Source organism: Globicephala melas, chromosome X (genome assembly GCF_963455315.2).
Source record: "Globicephala melas chromosome X, mGloMel1.2, whole genome shotgun sequence".
In the NCBI taxonomy this organism is placed as follows: domain Eukaryota; kingdom Metazoa; phylum Chordata; class Mammalia; order Artiodactyla; family Delphinidae; genus Globicephala; species Globicephala melas.
In genome coordinates, this window is record NC_083335.1 from 19,942,175 (window position 1) to 19,964,659 (window position 22,485).

Consider the following 22,485-nt stretch of genomic DNA (forward strand, 5'->3'; position numbering starts at 1 on the left):
TTATATTGTTAAAAATTTATATGTTAAAAATATGTTTAAGGTGAGCATATAATACTTCTGTAATAAAAAAAAGCATCTGCTTTTAAATGTGTCCAGTATTTGTTCATTCCTTACCAGTCTCATTCTCCTTGCTCAGGCTTTCATCATCTAGATTTTATATCCTTCCACAAACCTCTCAGTCTCTCACTACACCTGTCCATCTTGTATACTGCTACCAGATCATCTCCTTAAAATATAAGTTTCTCCATACAACTCAATTCCTAACTAAATCTAAACTCCTACACCTGACATCCAAGTTCTCCATGACCTTATCCCTATAACCATAACCGTTCCTGTTCTCTACTTGACCATGGACCATCTATTCCAGGCAGGCTGGTTTCCTCACTCCCTTATAAATCAGCATTTGTTCCTCTACTTTCATTTATTTTGTTTCCTACTTTTTTCCTATGTTTACCTGGAGTCCTACCCAACCACAAAGAGTGTAGATACCTGTCTTAGAAGATAAGTTATTCTTCTGTCATGATAGTTTTCCATTAGGGAAGACCTATGTCTTCAGGGATGCAACATTCTGGTCACAAAACTGTGGGAACAGACTTCATTTTTGACCAGGAAACCTTAAAGCATTTGATGTCTATTGAAGAGGGACAATTTTGACTGTGTTCTAAAATGCTTTAACATTGAGGTTGATATTAACCCCTCACCCAAACCAAAGGTTTCTTTACAGTTCTTCCTTAATAACAGTGCCGGACAACATCACCTCAATGTAAACCTTTCCCGAGTTTCTGTAGTTTCTGGATCCTCTCTAACAGAGGATAGTCAGTCTCTCATTTCCTTGAGAGTTATTTGGGGGCATGTCAGCATTTAGTCCATGACCTTAAGCTCCTCTGGAAGTTTCTGTCAACTGCTCCAGGCCTGATTCCTCAACAGAGCTTTTGCTTCCATTTCAGTTAGTGTGACCCTTCCTTCCCCAGAATGGAGCTGGGAATGGGGCCCCAAATCTCTAGGCACTGAGGAAACATTTTCTTATCAGTGCCAAGAAATAATCATTCATCTACAGTGTTCCCACCCCCAAAAGACAAGGTCTTTAGCATACTTTGTACTTTTATTTCCCTTACCACCTCCTCCAGATCACTCTGCCCCCAAAGTTCCTAGAAAGGAGTACAGCTGTAAGTAATGCTATCCTCATGATGTGGTGTTCTCTGGATCAACAAAGCTGAATTCTTGATGAACCACTGCCCCTTTTCTAGACTTCAAAATATTTTTGGTTGTTTACACTATGCTCTTTCTACTTTATGACTTTAACTTAATAGTTGACTTAATTTCATAACCACATTACCAGTAATTATTGAGACCATATGTTTTCCTGGTTACCATTGTTAGCACCAAGTCGTCTCCCTTCTTGCATGCATTTCTCATTTTTCGTGAATAAAACACATTTTCCCTCCCTGGAGTGTGGTATAAAGTCTCAGCTTTTTCATATCGCAACCAAGCTTGTCTTGGGTACCTAGATCACCAGGAACATATAGGTGCAAAAGTCCACACAGGTCCTGACATGTATAAACGCACTACAGCAACCACCTTTTTATACGTGGGTCTTATTCCTGAAGAACACAGCAAAATTGGTGCCTCCATTTTGAACCAAGCTCAGCATCAGAAAGTTTCCATCCTCATCAGCATTGTGAAAAATGAGGACGAGCTCAGGTGTTCATGCTGTATCTGCCCCCAAGTCCCCAGCAGGTGAGAAAGCCCACAGATTCAATTTAATATCCAGACTCAGATGGTCCTAATACACAGTTTGTCTGAGGATTGTGATCATATATGCATTTTGTATTGCCTGCTTACTTTATGTCGCCCCTGTTGAGTATTGTCATGGACATTTGGCCGTTCACAGACTCCATTGGTTCCAGGAGACCAAAATCACTTTTTTAATGTTCAAATTTTCATAGACCAGTGGTGATGACTTTAAGCTGACTCTTATTCCACAACTCAGACACCTTCGAAAGTGTCCTTGCTTCCTCCAGGAACAGGATGTTTCAGGTTGATTTTAAAGTATGCTACTATCTAAGGACCCCAGTTCCTTTTTATTGAAAAACAGAGAGACCAAACTCAGGATGCTAAGAGTGAAAATAGTTTCACATGACTGCTTGGGGTAGAACACAGTAGCGTGGTGGCTACTATTCACTTTCATGATGAATCAAAAATATTACTTTTGGGCTTCCCTGGTGGCGCAGTGGTTGAGAGTCCGCCTGCCGATGCAGGGGACACGGGTTCGTGCCCCGGTCCGGGAAGATCCCACATGCCGCGGAGTGGCTGGGCCCGTGAGCCATGGCCGCTGAGCCTGCGCATCCGGAGCCTGTGCTCCGCAACCGGAGAGGCCACAGCAGTGAGAGGCCTGAGTACCACAAAGAAAAAAAAAATTACTTTTTTTCCAAAATAACACCCAAGTTCATGTTATTGCTTTTAAGCCACTGTTTCTTTTTATCTGGTTTAATGAGGGCTTATTCATCCAATTTTTCAGTTGTGTTTTTAAGCTACTAATTTTTTTTTCCTTTTCTACTGGCTTTATTATACCATGATAGGTGTTATAAAACTATGAGTTCAAATGACAGCACTGGAAGCCTTATATTTCTTTGAAAAGGCCACAATTCACATGTATACAATGGAATATTACTCAGCCATAAAAAGAAACGAAATTGAATTATTTGTAGTGAGGTGGATGGACCTAGAGACTGTCATACAGAGTGAAGTAAGTCAGAAAGAGAAAAACAAATACTGTATGCTAACACATATATATGGGATCTAAAAAAAAAAAAGGTTCTGAAGAACCTAGGAGCAGGACAGGAATAAAGACGCAGATGTAGAGAATGGACTTGAGTACATGGGGAGGGGGAAGGGTAAGCTGGGACGAAGTGAGAGAGTGGTATGGACATATATACACTACCAAATGTCAAATGGATAGGTAGTGGGAAGTAGCCGCATAGCACAGGGAGATCAGCTCCGTGTTTTGTGACCATCTACAGGGGTGGGATAGGGAGGGTGAGAGGGAGATGCAAGAGGGAAGAGGTACGTGGATATATGTATACGTATAGCTGATTCACTTTGTTATACAGCAGAAAGTAACACACCACTGTAAAGCAATTATACTCCAATAAAGATGTTAAAAATAAAGAAAAGGCCACAATTTGTGTAGCTCCAGACAATCTCCATCAATAGTCTTCAAACCCCAGTGATCTGAAAAGAAAAATCTCCATCCCCACCAAAGGAATCCAGAAGTGTGGGACATGACTAGCTCAAATAGATTATCAAGCAGTTGTCTAAAAGTTATCATTAATGCTTTATTTTTATGGGAACTAGTGTTTTTCTGTTGTTGCAGGCAGCTTTAATATTGAGCTCCAGTTTCTTAAAGGCTTTTAGATAAATACAGATATTTATTATCTCAGTACTGTACCAGTGCATCTTTGCAAATAGCAAGTAAGAATATCAGAAAATGTAGCCAATATAAAAAATCATCAAACTTAAATTTTATCCAGAAAGTTCAAGTGGGCTTATTTCTGTATGCCTGTATAATTCACAATTCTGTTTGTTTACTATAAGCACCAAAACATAAAATGCCAGAAAATTAAGATAGCAAACTTCAATTGCAATTTTATGTCCAAGTCACATTTACTTACCCTCCTTTTTCTCACCCTCCGCTGATTCCCACTAATCCAAGTAGTGACATTCTTTACATGGTTTCTTATTAAAACAAGGACAAAATAGCTATTTAAAGTTTTAGTGCAAAGATCAACATGGATTAAGATGTCTCATTTCAGTAAGCCCAATTTTGAGTTCAGTGGTAACTTGATCACTACAGAAAAGATATACAAAGTCACTCTTCTCTGGGTTACTTTGCTGATAGGGCCTGTATTGCTTACTTATTGTGGTATAAAAAACCACTTCAAAATACAGTGGCTTAAGTTGATAATCTTCTATTATCATGAGCCTATGAGTTAGCTGGGCATGCCTTCTTATCTATGCTAGACTCACTTATGTGTCTGCAGTCAGTTATGGGTAAGCTAGGAAGCAGCTCTGCTGATCTTGGCTGGGTTCTCTCTCATATTTGGGAATTTCTTAGAATAATCAGTTTCCCATTTACATGGCCTTTCCTTCTCCATCAGACTAGCCCAAGTATGTTCTCACAGCATGGCAAACTTCCAAGAAGGAGAATAGAAGTGTGCAAGTCCTCTTGAGGCCTATAGATGGAACTGGCACATTATCACTTCTTCCACATTCAGCTGGCCAAAGGAAGTTGCAATGGATCCCAGATTCAAGGTGTGGGGAAATAAACTCCACCTTTTAATGGGAAGAACTGCAAAGTCACATTGCAGCAGGTATGGATATGGGGAGTGTGTTAATGGTGGCCATCAGCTGTGGATGAGCTCTTCACTGTGCTCTTACATATTTGGGGGTCACTAGCCTTATGCTGCCCTAGGATGACCTCAGCTGGGACAACTGGGGTTTGTTCCACATTTTCTCGTTCTTCAGCAGTCTTGTTCTCAAGACGTGGCAGGGATCCAAGAGAGGATTTAAAAGGACTAAGCCTTTTGATGCCTAGAGATGGAACTGGCACATCATCCCTCTGCCACATTCTATTGGCCAAATCAAGTTACAGGGTGTTATCAACTGAATGTTTGTGTCCCCCTCCAAACTCATATGATGAAACCTAATCCCCAAGGTGCAGGTATTTGGAGATGGGGCCTTTGGGATATGATTAGGTTATGAGGGTAAAGCCCTCATGAATGGATGTTTCCATTTCAGAGAATATATTCAAATAGAATCCCTGAGCTATTGAAAATTGTCTCTGCCTTTATGTCCCTGTCCTGATGAGTTACTGAAAATTGTCTCTGTCCTGTTGCAAGACGGCAAACTAGGAGGTCCCAACACTCATCCCTCCCACAAAAACAACAAAAACAGTGAACTTCATGCCAATAAGAATACCTCTAGGAGAGCTCCAGAGTACAAAAAAGAAGTACAATAAAGAAGCTGAAAGAGAGGAACAAAACAACTGCAAGATAAACATAAAACAATTAAAAAAATTGCAACAGTAAGTTCTCACTTATCAATAATTACCTTCAATGTAAACAGATTAAACTTACCAAACAAAAGGTATAGAATGGATGAATGGATAAGTAAACATGATCTAGTCATATGCTACCTACAAGAGACTCACTTTAGAATTAAATACATAAGCTGAGAGTGAAGGGGTGGAAAAAGATATTTCATGCAAATGGTAACCATAAGAAAGCAGGGGTGGCTAAATTTATATCATGCAAAATTGACTTTAAGTCAAAAACTATCTCTAGAAACAGAGAAAGTCTTTACATAATGATTAAAAGGGTGATTCAACAGGAAGATATAACAGTTATAAATGTATATGCACCCAACATCAGAACACTTAAATATATAAAGCAAATACTGACAGATTTGAAGGCAGAAATTGAGAGCAATAAATAAAAGCAAAAGACTTCAATACCTCCATTTACAATAATGGATAGAAAATACAGACAGAAAATCAATAAAGAAACAGCTGACTTGAACTCTAGACCAAATGAGCCTAACTGATATATACAGAACTTTCCATTTAGAGCAGAAGAATACATATTAGTATCTCACACGATATACAAAGATCAACTCTAAAAGGATTAAAGATTTAAATATAAGACCTGAAACCATAAAACTCCTGGAAGAAAAGGATCAGAAAATTTCCTTGACATTGGTCTGGGGAAGGATATTTTGTATATGACAGGAAAAGCATTGGCAACAAAAGCAAAAATCAATGAATGGGATTATATTAAACTAAAAAGCTTCTGCACAGCAAACAAAGCAATCAATGGAGTGAAAAGGCAACCTATGGAATGGGAGAAAATATTTGTAAATCATGTATTTGATAAGGGGTTAATATCTAAAATGTATAAGAAACACATACAACTCAACAGCAAAAACAAAACAGCAAATAACTCAATGAAAAATGAGCAAAGACGTGAATAGATATTTCTCAAAAGAAGACATACAAATGGCCCACAAGTATATGAAAAGTTTCTCAGCACCACTAATCATCAGGGAAATCAAATCCATAATGGAATAACATTTCACTCTTGTTAGAGTGGCTATTACTGAAAGACAAAAGACAACAAGTGTTGGTGAGGATGTGGAGAAAAAGGAACCCTTGTATACTGTTGGTTGAAATGCAAAATGATGTAGCCACTACAGCATGGAGTTTTCTCAAAAAATTAAAAATAGCACTACCATATGACCTAGCAATCCCACTTCTGGGTATATATCCAAAGGAAATGGAATCAGGATCTCAAAAGGATATCTACACTCCCACATTCATTTCAGCATCATTCACAATAATCAAGATATGGAAACAACCTAAGTGTCCACGGATGAACAAATGGATAAAGAAAATGTAGTGTGGTGTGTGTGTGTGTGTGTGTGTAGTAACGGGCATACCTTGTTTTATTCTTCTTCACTTTATTGCGCTTCACAGATATTGTGCTTTTTTACAGATTGAAGGTTTGTGACAACCCTGCATCAAGCAAATCTATCAGTGCCATTTTCCCAACAGCATTTGTTCACTTCATGTCTCTGTGTCACATTTTGGTAACTCTTGCAATATTTCAAACTTTTTCATTATTATTATATTTGTTATGGTGATCCGTGATCAGTGACTTTTGATGTTACTATTGTCATTGTTTTGGGGTGTCACAAACTGTGCCCAAATAAGATAGTGAATTTAATCAATAAATGTGTGTGTGTTGACTCTTCCACTGAACAGCTGTTTCCACCATCTCTTTCCTCTTCTCAGGCCTCCCTATTCCCTGAGACACAATATTGAAATTATGCCAATTAATATTCCTACAATGACCTCTAAGTGTTCAAGTGAAAGGAAGAGTCACAAGTCTCTCATTTTAAATCAAAAGCTAGAAATAATTAAGCTTAGTGAGGAAGGCACGTTGAAAGCTGAGATAGGCCAAAAGCTAGGCCTCTTGCACCAAACAGGTAGCCAAGTTGTGAATGCAAAAGAAAAGTTCTTGAAGGAAATTAAAAGCACTACTCCAGTGAACACACAAATGATAAGAAAGCAAAACAGCCTCGTTGCTGATATGGAGAAAGTTTGAGGGATCTGGATAGAAGATCAAACCAGCCATAACCTTACCTAATCCAGAGTAAGGCCCTAACTCTTCAATTCTATGAAGGCTGAGAGAGGTGAGGAAGCTGCAGAGGAAAAGTTTGAAGCTAGCAGAGGTTGGTTCATGAGGCTTAAGGAAAACAGCCGTCTCCATAACTTAAAAGTGCAAAGTGAAGCAGCATTTTCTGATGTAGAAGCTGCAGCAAGTTATCCAGAAAATCTAGCTCAGGTAATTAATGAAGGTGGCTACACGAAACAACAGGTTTTCAATAGATGAAACAGCCTTCTATTAGAAGAAGATGCCATCTAGGACTTTCATAGCTAGATAGGAGATGTCAATGCCTGGCTTCAAAGCTTCAAAGGACAAGGCTGACTCTCTTGTTTGATGTAGCTTGTGATTTTCGGTTGAAGCGAGTGCTCAATCATCATTCTGAAAATCCTAGGGCCCTTAAGAATTATGCTAAATCTACTCTGCTTGTACTCTATAAATGGAACAACAAAGCCTGGATGACATCACATCTGTTTACAACATGATTTACTGAATATTTTAAGCTCACCTGTTGAGACCTATTGATGAGAATAAAAGATTCCTTTCAAAATATTACTTCTCGCTGACAAGAACCTGGTCACCCAAGAGTTCTAATGGAGATGTACAATGAGATTCATGTTGTTTTCATGTCAGCTAACAGCATCCATTCTGCAGCCTATGGCTCAAGGATAAGTTTTGACCTTCAGGTCTTACGATTTAAGAAATACATTTTTGGGGGTGGTGGTGTGATGAATTGGGCGATTGGGATTGACATGTATACACTGATGTGTATTAAATTGATGACTAATAAGAATCTGCTGTATAAAAAATAAATAAAGGGCTTCCCTGGTGGCGCAGTGGTTGAGAGTCTGCCTGCTGATGCAGGGGACGCGGGTTCGTGCCCCGGTCTGGGAGGATCCCACATGCCGCGGAGCAGCTGGGCCCGTGAGCCATGGCCGCTGAGCCTGCGCGTCCGGAGCCTGTGCTCCGCAACGGGAGAGGCCACAGCAGTGAGAGGCCTGCATACCGCAAATAAATAAATAAATAAATAAATAAATAAATAAATAAATAAATAAATAAATAAATAAATAAAATAAAATAAAATTCAAAAAAATATAAAAGAAATACATGTTGTAAGGCTATAGCTGCCCATACATAGTGATTCCTCTGATGGATCTGGGCAAAGTAAATTGAAAACCTTTTGGAAAGGATTCACCATTCTAGATGCCATTAAGAACATTCGTGATTCATGTGAATGGGTCAAAATATCAACGTTCACAGGAGTTTGGAAGAAGTTGATTCCAACCCTCATGGATGACTCTGTGGGGTTCAAGAGTTCAGTGGAGGCAGTAACTGCATTTGTGGTGGAAATAGCAAGAGAACTATTAGAATTAGAAGCGGAGGCTGAAGATGTGACGGGATTGCTGCAATCTCATGATAAAACTTTAAGGGATGAGGAGTTGCTTCTTAACGATGAGCAAAGCAAGTGGTTTCTTGAGGTGGAACTACTCCTAGTGAGGAAGCTGTGAAGATTGTTGAAATGGCAACACAGGATTTAGAATATGACATCAACTTAGTTGATAAAGCAGTGACAGGACTTAAGAGGATTGACTCCAATTTTGAAAGACGTTCTACTGTGTGTAAAATGCTATCAGACAGCATTGCATGCTACAGAGAAACTGTGAGAGGAAGTGTCAATCAATACAGCAAACTTCATTGTTATCTTATTTTAAGAAAGTGCCACGGCCACCCCAGCCTTTGGCAACCATCACCCTGATTGGTCAGCAGCCACCAACATCAAGGTGAGACCCTCTACTGGCAAAAATATCATGATTTGCTGAAGGCTCAGATGATGGTTAGCATTTTTTAGCAATAAAGTGTTTTTAAATTAAGGTATGTACATTGTTTTCTAAGACAATGCTATTGCACATGTAATAGTTTATAGTGTTAACATAACTTTTATATACATTGGGAAACTAAAAATTTCATGTGACTTGCTTTATTGCAATATTCACTTTATTGTGATGGGCTGAAGCCAAACCCGAAATATCTTCCAAGTATGCCTGTATAGCACACAATGGAATATTATTCATACTTTAAAAAGAAGGAAATCCTGCTATTTGCAACAACTTGGATGAATACGGAAGACATTACGCTAAGTGAAATAAGCCAGATAAAGATGAATACTCAATTACATGTGGAATCTAAAATATTGAGTTGGCCAAAAAGTTCGTTCAGGTAAGATGTTACGGAAAAACCGGAATGAACTTTTTGGCCAGCCCAATAGTTGAACTCATAGAAGCAGAGAGTAGAATGGTGGTTACCAGGGGCTGGAGGAGGGAGAAATGGAGAAACTTTGGTCAAGGGCTGCAAAGATTCAGTTATGCAAGATGAATAAATTCTGAGGATAATGTACAACAATGTGACTATGATTAACAATATTTTACTGTACTGTATACTTGGACTCTTCTAAGAAGGTAGATCTTTATTCTTATACACATTCACACAAATGAAAGAAAAAAGTGGTAACTATCTGAAGTGATGGAAATGTTAATCAGCTTTATTAGAGTGATTATTTCACAATGTATATGCATATCAAATAATCAAATTATATACCTTAAATGCAGACAATTTTTAATTGCAGAATATGTTAATAAGAAAAAAAAAGAAATTGCCCCTGCCCCTAGGTGATGATAGCTTTCTGGTATCCCCAAAGCCTATTTCTTTGCAATGGTATTTTAAGTTCAAAATCCTTTCCTTTCAGAACTCTATAAACATTATCATAATGTCTAATATTATTCCATATTATGGATAAAGAATTCAATGCCAGCTATTACAGCTAAACTTTTATTCCCTCTCTCTGAAATCTTCCATGATTTTCACATTATTCTCATAATTTAAAGTATGTGCATCAATTAACTTTTGTTGTATAACAAAACACTTCAACATTTTGTGGCTTAAATTATTTATTGAGCTCACGATTCTGTGGTTTGGCAATTTGGGCTGGGCTCAGCCGGGCAACTTTTCTGATCTCTGCCGGAATCACTCATGCATCTGCAGGTGTAGTGAATGGTCTCACATGTCTGGGGGCTGACTAGGTGTTGTCTCGGATGACAAGAGTGACTGAGTGTCATAATCCAGGTGAATAGCCTGGATTTTCTTGCATGGCAGTCAGGGGCTTCAGGAACATCGAGAGAGCAAGCCTTTGTATGCAAATGCTTTTCAAACCTCTGCTTGTATTATATTTGCTAATATCCCATTGGCCAAAGCAAGCCACATGGCCAACCCAGGTACAAGGAGTGGAAATACAGAGTCTACTTCTTGAGGGAAGGATCTGTGATATCATACTGCAAGGGTGAAGATACAGAAAGGGGAATAATATGTGGCTGTTTTTACAATTTTACCATACTCCTCTTTTCATTTCATCTCCTACCCCTCCCTCCATCACTTACTCCACTCCAGCCAAACTGACCTCCTTGCTTTGTCTGAGAAATGGCAGGCATGCTCTCACCCCAGGGCCTTTGTACACACTGATCCATTTGCCTAAAATACTGTTCCACCAGGTATCTGCATAGGTAGTTCCTTTGGCTCTTTCAAGTCTGTGGGTTGGCAATTTGTCCTGAGCTCAGCTGGGCAGTTCTTCTGGTCTCAGCTGGGATCACTCATGTGTCTGTGAGAATCTGGTAGGTCAGCTGGGTGCTAGGAAGGCTTCAGCTGTGATGGCTTGTGTCTGCTCCACATCACTTCTTACCTGTCAGGAGAGTAGCCTGGGCTTGTTCGCATAGTAATCAGAGGGTTGGTCCCAAGCAAGCATAGAAGCACACAAGGCCTCTTGAGATACAGCTTGGAACTAACACAATGTTACTTCCACCACATTCTATTAGTGGAATGTGGGATATCTTGGGCAAGCAACAAGGCCAAGTCAGATTCAAGGTGCTCCTTGATGGGAGGAACTTCAAAGTCACACTGCAAAGGGGCACGGATACAATGAGGGGGAAAATTGTGGTCATTCTTGCAAGCAACATACCATAGTGTGCTATTTTTCAGTATTTTGCTTCAAAACAGTAGTCTTCAGCTCGGGGAGGTGTATCTTCTGTTACTCCATAAATTATGTTTTCCCATCTCTCCTTTCTCTCCTTCACCATTTGGAAATTCTATTAGAAAGACTTTTGACTCACCTATATCTATTCTCCATACCTCACAACTTTTCTTTCTTAGCTTTCCTATCTCTCCTTCCACCCCTCCCCAAATATTCTAAAAGAATGCTTTAATGGAATCTTCCAGACATCTAATTTGATTTCCTGCTATGTCCATTCTGCTATTAGGCCTTATTTTGAGGCAATATTTTCTTTTTTAATCCGGCAATTATATTTATAATGTTCATAAACTGTTTGCTTTTATCACAGTAGCTTGTTCTACTCTTTTATGGACACAAAATTTTCTTGAATATCACTAAGGATTTTTTTTCTAAAGTTTTCTTCTGTTTCCTGCATTAATCCTTTGGAGTTAGTAACCTCTATTCAGCTTTGCATCACTTTTTCATGCTGTCATTATCTTCAGGCAATGGGCAATTATTTTTCAGCTGGCCTCTTCTGAACTGCTCAAGTTAATTATCAATGATCATAATATGAATACTATCCCTGTTGTTACTCTGGATCACATAACATCGAGTTATCTATTTGAGAAATAATTCAATAGAAAAGCAGTGCTTGTAATTTGGAGTATCTGCCTCTGTGACTTTCAAAAAGGGGCTTCTCTTTAAGCACTGTTTGATTTTTTCTCCTTGGCATCTTAATGCATATGACAGTGCTTTCCTGATTAGCAGTCATAGAGGCCTCTGCTATAGCTGCTTCGAAGCATGTTTTTATGAAGTGAAGTTTCACAAAAAGTGAAGCTCCTGTATTTCAAATAGCCTATATTTTGAGTCAGACTATTCTAAACATGTCCTGCAAATTTGGTGAAAATTTATCCAGCCATTTTTATGTGATATGTGGTGATAAAAATATTCAACACAGCATAGTTTGCAATTTCAAATGATTGAAAACATATTAGAAGATATTTTGGCATATTATACAGCATATATATTGATATATGTGCAGTGGAAGGATGCACTACTATACCGTTTGAGTTTTCTAATCATGTGTGTAACTTTAAAAAAAATGTCATCTGGGGTTAACTGATAGTACAGTTATGTGGAACTTTTGTTTCCTGTCTTACATATTTTAAACTAAGAGGAAGAAAGTTATTTAAAAAGCAAATTATGCAATGTTAGCTCAATAGTGTAAAAATGCATAGAAAAAAATGGGAGAAAAGATCCCAAAATGTTAATGGTAATAACAGAGTAATAGATGGTTTTTAAAATGTTTTCTGTATTTTAAAATATCTTTAGTGAGCATATAATATTTTCTAAGCAGAAAATAAACAGTTGAACAAAAATAAGTTTCACAAGATGAACAAAAAAATAGGTCTTTTTGTGCTCATACTGTGTAAGTTATGAGTTTATCATTATAATGTTGGTGTCTAAAATCATTTAACTAAAGAATGGTTGATGCATTTCTGGAATAGTGAGGAAAGACAACTATGGTTTTGCTAAAACATATTAGGGATTAAATGGAGAAGATATCTAGATTTTATCCACACTCTGGCCCCAGGTCAAAGTGGTCTGTCTCTCCTCTGAACTCTTGGAGGGTTTATTTTGCATATTACTCATTAAGTGCATGTCCTTTACTCCAGTATTCCCAACGAAGTGGTTTCATGGGGACAGATTCCGTGTCTTTAAAGCTGTATTTTCTGTAAAGTCTAGTGCATAGTTATTCAATGAATATGTGATGGCTGATGAAAAAAGTGGCATAGCTCATTTTATGACACTGAATGGACTTTGACACAGCAACTTGCTCTTTTACTGTCATGGAGACTTAGATGATACATAACATGAAGAAATGACGACACAAAGTTTATGCACCTTGCCCGAGATCACACAGTTCATAAGTGAGAGGGTTGGGATTTACATTCAGGTTGTCTTACTCTGGAGTTTGAGGCGTTTACTGATACACAGTATGTCAGACTCCATGACAGATTCTGCTGGAAAAAAACCCAATTAACCCAAATAGATTCAGACAATGTATTACATAGTCAACAAAAGCAAGATCACTATAGTGTCAGCTCCCCATACCCTTTGTGCCACAGAGAAACACTGAAACAAAAGGGGGAAAGTGACAGGCAATATAAGTAGCGGAGTACATTGTTGCTGAGGGGCCAATTCCACACCACAGCTGAGAAGTTTTATAGCTTGCAGCTCTCCCTTAAGGGGGTTGGCATGGAGCTCTCCTCTAAACTCTACTATCTAGATAAAATCTGATAAGTGGGCAAATAAGTCAGCTCATTTGAGTAAGTGGGAGATGTAAGCAAAGAAAAAGCAACAAACTGCACGTTTAGTTGATAAGGCTACGAGACAAAATGCCCTGATAATGTGAGTGAGGAGCTTGGTCTTGGTTTACAGCATCATGTAAAGTTCTAAGGAAGGATTATACAAGGCTGAGGTGTCCTTCAAGGACAGCATTGTGTCAGAATAGCTGTTGAGGGCTTCCCTGGTGGCGCAGTGGTTGGGAGTCCGCCTGCCGATGCAGGGGACACGGGTTCGTGCCCCGGTCCGGGAAGATCCCACATGCCGCAGGGCAGCTGGGCCCGTAAGCCATGGCCGCTGAGCCTGCGCGTCCGGAGCCTGTGCTCTGCAATGGGAGAGGCCACAACTGTGAGAGGCCCGCGTACTGCAAAAAAAAAAAAAAAAAAAAAATCTTTATTTGAAATTTTGATTCTTTTTTTTTTTTTTTTTTTTTTTTTTTTTGCGGTACGCGGGCCTCTCACTGCTGTGGCCTCTCCCATTGCAGAGCACAGGCTCCGGACGCGCAGGCTCAGCGGCCATGGCTCACGGGCCCAGCTGCCCTGCGGCATGTGGGATCTTCCCGGACCGGGGCACGAACCCGTGTCCCCTGCATCGGCAGGCGGACTCCCAACCACTGCGCCACCAGGGAAGCCCTGAAAGTTGATTCTTATGGGAAAACAGAACATACCTCTGGATGGACATGAAGCTGATGAAATCCCAGAAGGTCTCTTTACTCCTGATAACTTTCAAGCACTGCTGGAGTGCCAGATCAATTCTGGTGAAGAGGTTCTGAGAAAGCGCTTTGAGACAACAGCAGTTAACACATTGTTCTGTTCACAAACACAACAGAAACAGATGATAGAGATCTGTGAGAACTGCATTCAGGAAGAGATCCTCAGGGAAGTGAGAGACTCACTTCTTTTCCATCATCACTGACAATGTGGTGGACATAGCAGGGGAAGAGCACCTGCCTGTGTTGGTGAGATTTGTTGATGAAGCTCACAATCTGAGAGAGGAATTTGTGGGCTTTCTGCCTTATGAAGCTGATGCAGAAATTTTGGCTGTGAAATTTCACACTACGATAACTGAGAAGTGGGGATTAAACATGGAGTACTGTCGTGGCCAGGCTTACATTGTGCCCAGTGGATTTTCTTCCAAAATGAAAGTTGTTGCTTCTAGACTTTTAGGGAAATATCCCCAAGCTACCTACACACTCTGCTCTTCCTGTGCCTTAAATATGTGGTTGGCGAAATCAGTGCCTGTTATGGGAGTATCTGTCGCATTAGGAACAGCTGAGGAAGTTTGTTCTTTTTTCCATCGATCACTAGAACTGCTTTTATTTTTTTTTATTTTAGTTTTTTTGTGTGATACGCGGGCCTCTCACTGTTGTGGCCTCTCCTGTTGCGGAGCACAGGCTCCGGACGCGCAGGCTCAGCGGCCATGGCTCACGGGCCCAGCCGCCCCGCGGCATGTGGGATCCTACCGGACCGGGGCACGAACCCGTGTCCCCTGCATCGGCAGGCGGACTCTCAACCACTGCGCCACCAGAGAAGCCCCTAGAACTGATTTTAGAGTTTGATAATATAATTTCTGTCTTCTTTCAGAACAATGAAGAAACAGGCATAGAACTGAAGGAAATTTGCCATTCTCAGTGGACAGGCAGGCATGATGCTTTTGAAATCTTAGTGGACCTCCTACAAGCACTTGTTTTGTGTTTAGATGGTATAAATAATGACACAAATGTTAAATGGAATAACTGTATAGCTGGCCTAGCATTTGTACTCTGTAGTGTGGTAACAGATTGTGATTTCATCGTTACCATTGTTGTTCTTAAAAATGTTCTATGTTTTACAAGAGGCTTTGGGAAAAATCTTCAGGGGCAAACCTCTGATGTCTTCTCTGAGGCCAGCAGTTTGACTGCAGTGCTGCATTCACTAAATGAAGTGATGGAAAATATCGAAGTTTATCATGAATTTTCGTTTGAGGAAGCCACAAATTTGGCAACCAAACTTGGTATTCAGATGAAACTCCCAGGGAAATTTCACAGAGCTCAGCATAGTAACCTGGAATCTCAGCTAACCTCTGAGAGTTACTATAAAGAAACTCTAAGTGTTCCAACAGTGGAACACATTATTCAGGAACTGAAAGATATATTCTTAGAACAGCACCTCAAAGCTCTTAAATGCTTATCTCTGGTACCCTCTATCATGGGACAGCTCAAATTTAATACATCAGAGGAGCATCATGCTGACATGTACAGAAGTGATTTACCTAATCCTGACACGCTGTCTGCTGAGCTGCAGTGATGGAGAATCAAGTGGAAACACAGAGGGAAAGATATAAAACTTCCACCACTATTTATGAAGCCCTTCATCGGCTAGACATCAAGTTTTTTCCTAATGTTTATGCATTGCTGAAGGTCCTATGTATTCTTCCTGTGATGAAGGTTGAGAATGAATGCTAAGAAAATGGGCAAAAGCATCTCAAAGCATACCCGAGGAACACTTTGACAGACCAAAATTCAAGTAACTTGGCTTTGCTTAACATAAATTTTGATATAAAACATGATTTGGATTTAATGGTGGATACATATATCAAACTCTATACAAGTGCTTCCTACAGATAATTCAGAGACCATTTAAATACTTAAGAGACTTTTTGTTTTGTTTTGTTTTTTGCGGTACGCGGTCCTCTCACTGTTGTGGCCTCTCCCGTTGCGGAGCACAGGCTCCAGACGCACAGGCTCAGCGGCCATGGCTCACGGGCCCAGCCGCTCCGCGGCATGTGGCATCTTCCTGGACTGGGGCATGAACCCGTGTCCCCTGCATCAGCAGGCAGACTCTCAACCACTGTGCCACCAGGAAAGCCCCATAAGAGACTTTTAAATTAGGCTTTTTCTTATATTTGATGTTTGAAAAAATCTGTAAGAAATTTGAAAATATCTTACAGAAAAGTTGTAAGGTGAACGTAGGCCACTTAATCACTGAATATCTTGACCTGTAGGCCTCCCATTGAGTACATTAGTCATTGATAATCTGCCTGTTTAAATGGCCCGTTTGAACTCCCATGCTTTGGAGACCTAACTCTTCTTCCAGAAGATAGCACTGAAAGTACCATGTTACACTCTGTGTGATCTTTGCTAATGGCAGTTTGGAATTGTATTAATTAAGTCATTTTAGACATAAAATTTATCACTGTGGATCCAATTGTCAGGTATTGAGTTATCAGTTCTTTGAAAAAATAAACTTTGAGGAGTATGGGAGGAAGGAATACATTTTATGAAACGTTACAATGAAGCTCATGACTGATCTTTGAATAGTAGGAGTTTTTAGTATGCTGTTAAAAATCTGTAAGGGACCATTAAGAAAATTGTCAGACTGTAAGAGAAACGTGTGAGATCACCATACAAGGATTTCAGTGTAGATTTTGTCTTTATCAAATGAAGTTAAAGGAACAAGTTATAGTTAAAGTTTGAATGGAAGAGCCTGCCATTGTTCCACATCTGGTTCTTGCTGTTTACATTCCTTTATTGAGCCTACATCTTCATAAGCTTTTTGGCAGGTATATGTTGAACACTTCTGTTTCATGGTCAAGACAGGATCAGAGGTCATTGATAGTGACAATTGATACATCTGTTTTCTTCTGTCTTTTTCCATGACTGTATCTATTGCCTCATCTTGATTTACAAGCAAAACCTGGAAAACCTACAAAGATAAGTGTTTTGTGGTTTATCTAGGAATAATACAGAAAATATTGCTGTTATTTTTGGTGAAGAAAATCAATTTTGTATAGTTCATTTCAACCTAAATAAAATGTGAATTTTGTTTAAAAAAACCAAAAAAATGAAAAACTGTAAGGCCAAGCTCTTAACTTACTTTTATTTATTTTTAATTGACAAAGGAATTAAGAAGCAATTTCTGGTTTTATACTTCATTGCCTCTGAGCTGGCATTCATGTTTTATTCTTGTGCTGCATACATTCTTTTTTTTTAAGTTTTATTTATTATTTTATGCAGCAGGTTCTTATTAGTTATCTATTTTATACATATTAGTGTATATATGTCAATCCCAATTTCCCAATTCATCCCACCACCACCCCTCACCACTTTTCCCCCTTGGTGTCCATACGTTTGTTCTCTACATCTGTGTCTCTATTTCTGCCTTGCAAACTGGTTCATCTGTACCATTTTTCTAGATTCCACATATATGTGTTAATATACGATATTGGTTTTTCTCTTTCTGACTTACTTCACTCTGTATGACAGTCTCTATGTCCATCCACATCTCTACAAATGACCCAATTACATTCCTTTTTAGGGCTGAGTAATATTCCATTGTATATATGCACCACATCTTCTTTATCCATTCATCTGTCAGTGGGCATTTAGGTTGCTTCCATGACCTCATTATTGTAAATAGTGCTGCAATGAACATTGGGGTGCATGTGTCTTATTTTTTTTAACATCTTTATTGGAGTATAATTGCTTTACAATGTTGTGTTAGTTTCTGATGTATAACAAAGTGATAAGCTATACGTATACATATATCCCCATATCCCCTCCCTCTTGCATCTCCCTCCACCCTCCCTATCCCACCCCTCTAGTTGGTCACAAAGCACTGAGCAGATCTCCCTGTGCTATGCAGCTGCTTCTGACTAGCTGTCTATTTTACATTTGGTAGTGTATATATGTCCATGCTACTCTCTCACTTCGTCCCAGCATATCCTTCCCCCTCTCTGTGTGCTCAAGTCCATTCTCTACGTCTGCGTCTTTATTCCTGTCCTGACCCTAGGTTCTTCAGAACCAATTTTTTTTTTTAGATTCCACATATATGTGTTAGCATATGGTATTTGTTTTTCTGTTTCTGACTTCACTCTGTATGACAGACTCTAGGTCCATCCTCTTCACTACAAATAACTCAATTTCGTTTCTTTTTATGGCTGAGTAATATTCCATTGTATATATGTGCCACATCTTCTTTATCCATTCATCTATTGATGGACCCTTAGGTTGCTTCCATGTCCTGGCTATTGTAAATAGTGCTGCAGTGAACATTGTGGTACATGACTCTTTTTGAATTATGGTTTTCTCAGGGTATATGCCCAGTAGTGGGATTGCTGAGTCATATGTAGTTCCATTTTTAGTTTTTTAAGGAATCTCCATACTGTTCTCCATAGTGGCTGTATCAGTTTACATTCTCAACAACAATACAAGAGGGTTCTTTTTTCTCCACACCTCTCCAGCATTTGTTGTTTGTAGATTTTCTGATGATGCCCATTCTAACCAGTGGGAGGTAATACTCATTGTAGTTTTGATTTGCATTTCTCTAATAATAAGTGATGTTGAGCAGCTTTTAATGTGCCTCTTGGCCATCTGTATGTCTTCTTTAGAGAGATGTCTATTTAGGTCTTCTGCCCATTTTTTGATTGGGTTGTTTGTTTTTTTACTATTGAGCTGCATGAGCTGTTTATATATTTTGGAGATTAATCCTTTCTCTGCTGATTCATTTGCAAATATTTTCTCCCATTCTGAGGGCTGTCTTTTCGTCTTGTTTATAGTTTCCTTTGCTGTGCAAAAGCTTTTAAGTTTCATTAGGTCCCATTTGTTTATTTTTGTTTTTATTTCCATTACTCTAGGAGGTGGGTCAAAAAGGATCTTGCTGTGATTTATGTCATAGAGTGTTCTGCCTATGTTTTCCTTTAAGAGTTTTATAGTGTCTGGCCTTACATTTAGGTCTTTAATCCATTTTGAGTTTATTTTTGTGTATGGTGTTAGGGAGTGTTCTAATTTCATTCTTTTACATGTAGCTGTCCAATTTTCCCAGCACCACTTATTGAAGAGACTGTCTTTTCTCCATTGTATATCCTTGCCTCCTTTGTCATGGATAAGTTGACCATAGCTGCATACATAGCAAGTCTATTAGCCTCACAGGGATATTTTGAGGAGCCAATGTAATGATATATGTGAAAATAATATGGCATAAATATAAAAATATTATCGCATACTTAAATGTAAAGTATTTAAAGTGCTCAAACTTGCTTTGCACTAAGGATGAGAAAGAAGCCTCTTCTCTGTTATGTTACACTATTTTGATATTATTCTGGCTAAAATGTAAAAACTCAGATGGTTACATAGTTATATAGACTCTTACCACATGGAAAAAAAATCCTTTAAATAGGGTAATTTTTCAAGAAGGTGTAGAACTGCAAGTGGCAACCGGTGGCATGATTTGCGACTAATAAGACCTTGCGTTATCTGAAAAAGTTACTTATTTGGAACAGTGCTCCAGGAAATCTAATTTGAGATCATTTAAATGTCAGTAAATTAAGGGGCCTAGATGATTAAATATAGTGTACAGATATTAAAAGCTGCAGGGATGAAGGGCAAGAACATTATTCTCATTCTGATTAAGAATTGCTATACAGAGTTCTTTTTCTAGTATAGTAGAAATTAAAAGCTATACCTTTTGTTTTACATTTCTGAAAACTTAATAGTGGATTAGGAAATGTGGAGAGAAGAGAGAATAATACATTGTGATATCCTTAAGATCTTGAGTGCTTTCCCTTGCCTTTAGAGTAAAATTCACTGAAAACTAAGTTGGAGAAGGTGTTGTAAAATTCTTGGGATTTGCATTTTTGACTTACATTCCAAGATCCCCTTGTGGCCACATTAAATTAATATGTAAATTTGTTTATTGAATGATTACTATATCCAGGGCAACAGATACAGAGGGAGAAAGAATCCACAGAAGTATGAGGTATGATTCTTTTGAGGGGTGTCTCAGTGTAGGGCAAATGTTCTAGAACTTAAGTAAGCCTAAGAATCACCTGGAGAGCTGGTGAAAATGCAGATTTTCAGCACTCATCTGCAGAGCTTTTGATTCCACAGGGCTGGGGTGGAGCCCTGGAGTCTGAATTGCTACCAAGAACTCCAGGTAATTCTGATCCACACTACAAAACACTGGTCTGGAGGAAGCAGCAGTTATGTACAAAGAACTGTGGTAACAGTAGAGCTACAGAGCCTAACGGGAGTATTGGGGATGGGGAAATGACTTGTGACTGGTGAAATTTAAGGAAGTCTGCAAAAAGAAGGCTGGTTTGAGCTGGGCAATGAGGAAAGGGCAGGACTGCTACAGGTGGATATAGTGAGGTAGCAGGGTGGGGAGAATCAGAGAGGAGGTGAGAGGAGGCATTCCAGGTGGAGGGTTAGCAAGCAAAAAGGTACATATGTGAAAGCACTTGGGGAATGGCAAATAATCTGATATGGCTGGATTGTAAAATGCCTGTAGGATTGTAGTGGGAGATACATTAGAAAAAAAGAGAGCTGAGTATAGACAGTGGAGTTCTTTGAAGGAGCTTGACTTTGTTTCAAAGGCAACAGAAGTCTTTGAGGTCTTCTAAGAAGGAACATGGCATCATTACTTTTGCTTTCACTAGTGACTCATGAATTCTTCACAACAACCCTTTAACAGTTGTGGTATTATCTCCATTTTACAGCTGAAGAAACTGAGGCTCAGAGAGATGAAGTCCTGTGCCTGAGGTCTCCTAGCCAGTACCTAGCATAGTCAGAATTCGAACTCAGGTTCCCAAACACAGTCCTTAGGTGGTTGTAGAGGTAACAGGCAATGTGAATGTTGCTCACTACAATGGGGAACATGTCCATTATTCATCATTCAGTAAAAGGTTGTCATGCACAGTGTTAGGCACTCAGTTTATTTTACAAAATTCTTCCAAAAAATCATATATTCAATTACACAATTTAAAAAACTAAATTGTATTACAAGTCTTGAAAAGAACAACAGGAGTGCCTTACCCCCATGCCTTAGTCCAGTCCTGTTCTCCAGAGGCAACCACTTTTATCTCTTTCAGCATTTTTTCCTGCTCTGGTATATATTTCTGTTGTTACCAAACCAAACTCGGGTTTGCTCGCCAGATGCACAGCAAAGCCAATCTACTGACACCAGGTTGTGATGAAGTAAAAAACAGTGTTTGGGCTTCCGTGGTGGCGCAGTGGTTGAGAGTCCGCCTGCTGATGCAGGGGACGCGGGTTCGTGCCCCTGTCCGGGAGGATCCTGTGTGCCGCGGAGCGGCTGGGCCCGTGAGCCATGGTTGCTGAGCCTGCGCGTCCGGAGCCTGTGCTCCGCAATGGGAGAGGCCACAACAGTGAAAGGCCCATGTACCGCAAAAAAACAAAACAAAACAAAACAAAACAAAACAGTGTTTACTTGTAGGGTGCCAAGCAAAGGAGTGGGAGACAGCCTTAGATCCACTCCAAGTTTCCAAGTTGGTCTTTGAGTTCTTTAATGGGGAAGAAACAAGAAACTGTGGTTAATCATTGTCTTGTGACATTTCTTAATCACAGTTTTGGCAGTCAAGATGCCTATGCTTTACAAGTCTCTGGTCTGGTGGTCTATGACGGGTGGCAGGGGGGTTTCTGTTAGCTCATCTTGTCCTGGAGAAACAACCTTAGTCTGTATGTTAACGATGTTATCGACAACAGCAGTTGTAGTCATCTGATTCTGGTTGGTTAGTATTTAGGTAACGCAGGATTGAGGTCAGAGGGGACAAGAAAGGGAATAAAACTTTGGATAGAGAGGTTAATCCTAAACTTGGCAGGAGAACTTGGGTTTTAGGGGGACTCAGTTTCATTTCCATATTTTTTAAACAATTTGCATCTACATCTGTTTATCATTTTTACATTTATGCAGCTATTATGTTGCAACTATGGAAAACAGGATTTATGTTTCTTATTCCCTCCCACCAAACCTATATCCCTATTCTCTCATTAGTTATAATTTTAAAATCAATATTATATGTGCAGAAAAGGAAACCATAAACAAGATGAAAGACAACCCTCAGAATGGGAGAAAATATTTGCAAATGAATCAATGGACAAAGGATTAATCT

General features: G+C 39.3%; 1 pseudogene; it reads left to right on the top strand.

Annotated features, from left to right (window-relative positions):
- The first annotated feature begins 14,241 nt into the window (after window positions 1-14,241).
- Window positions 14,242-16,223, top strand: LOC132594602 (52 kDa repressor of the inhibitor of the protein kinase-like; annotated as a pseudogene).
- Window positions 16,224-22,485: the final 6,262 nt, after the last annotated feature.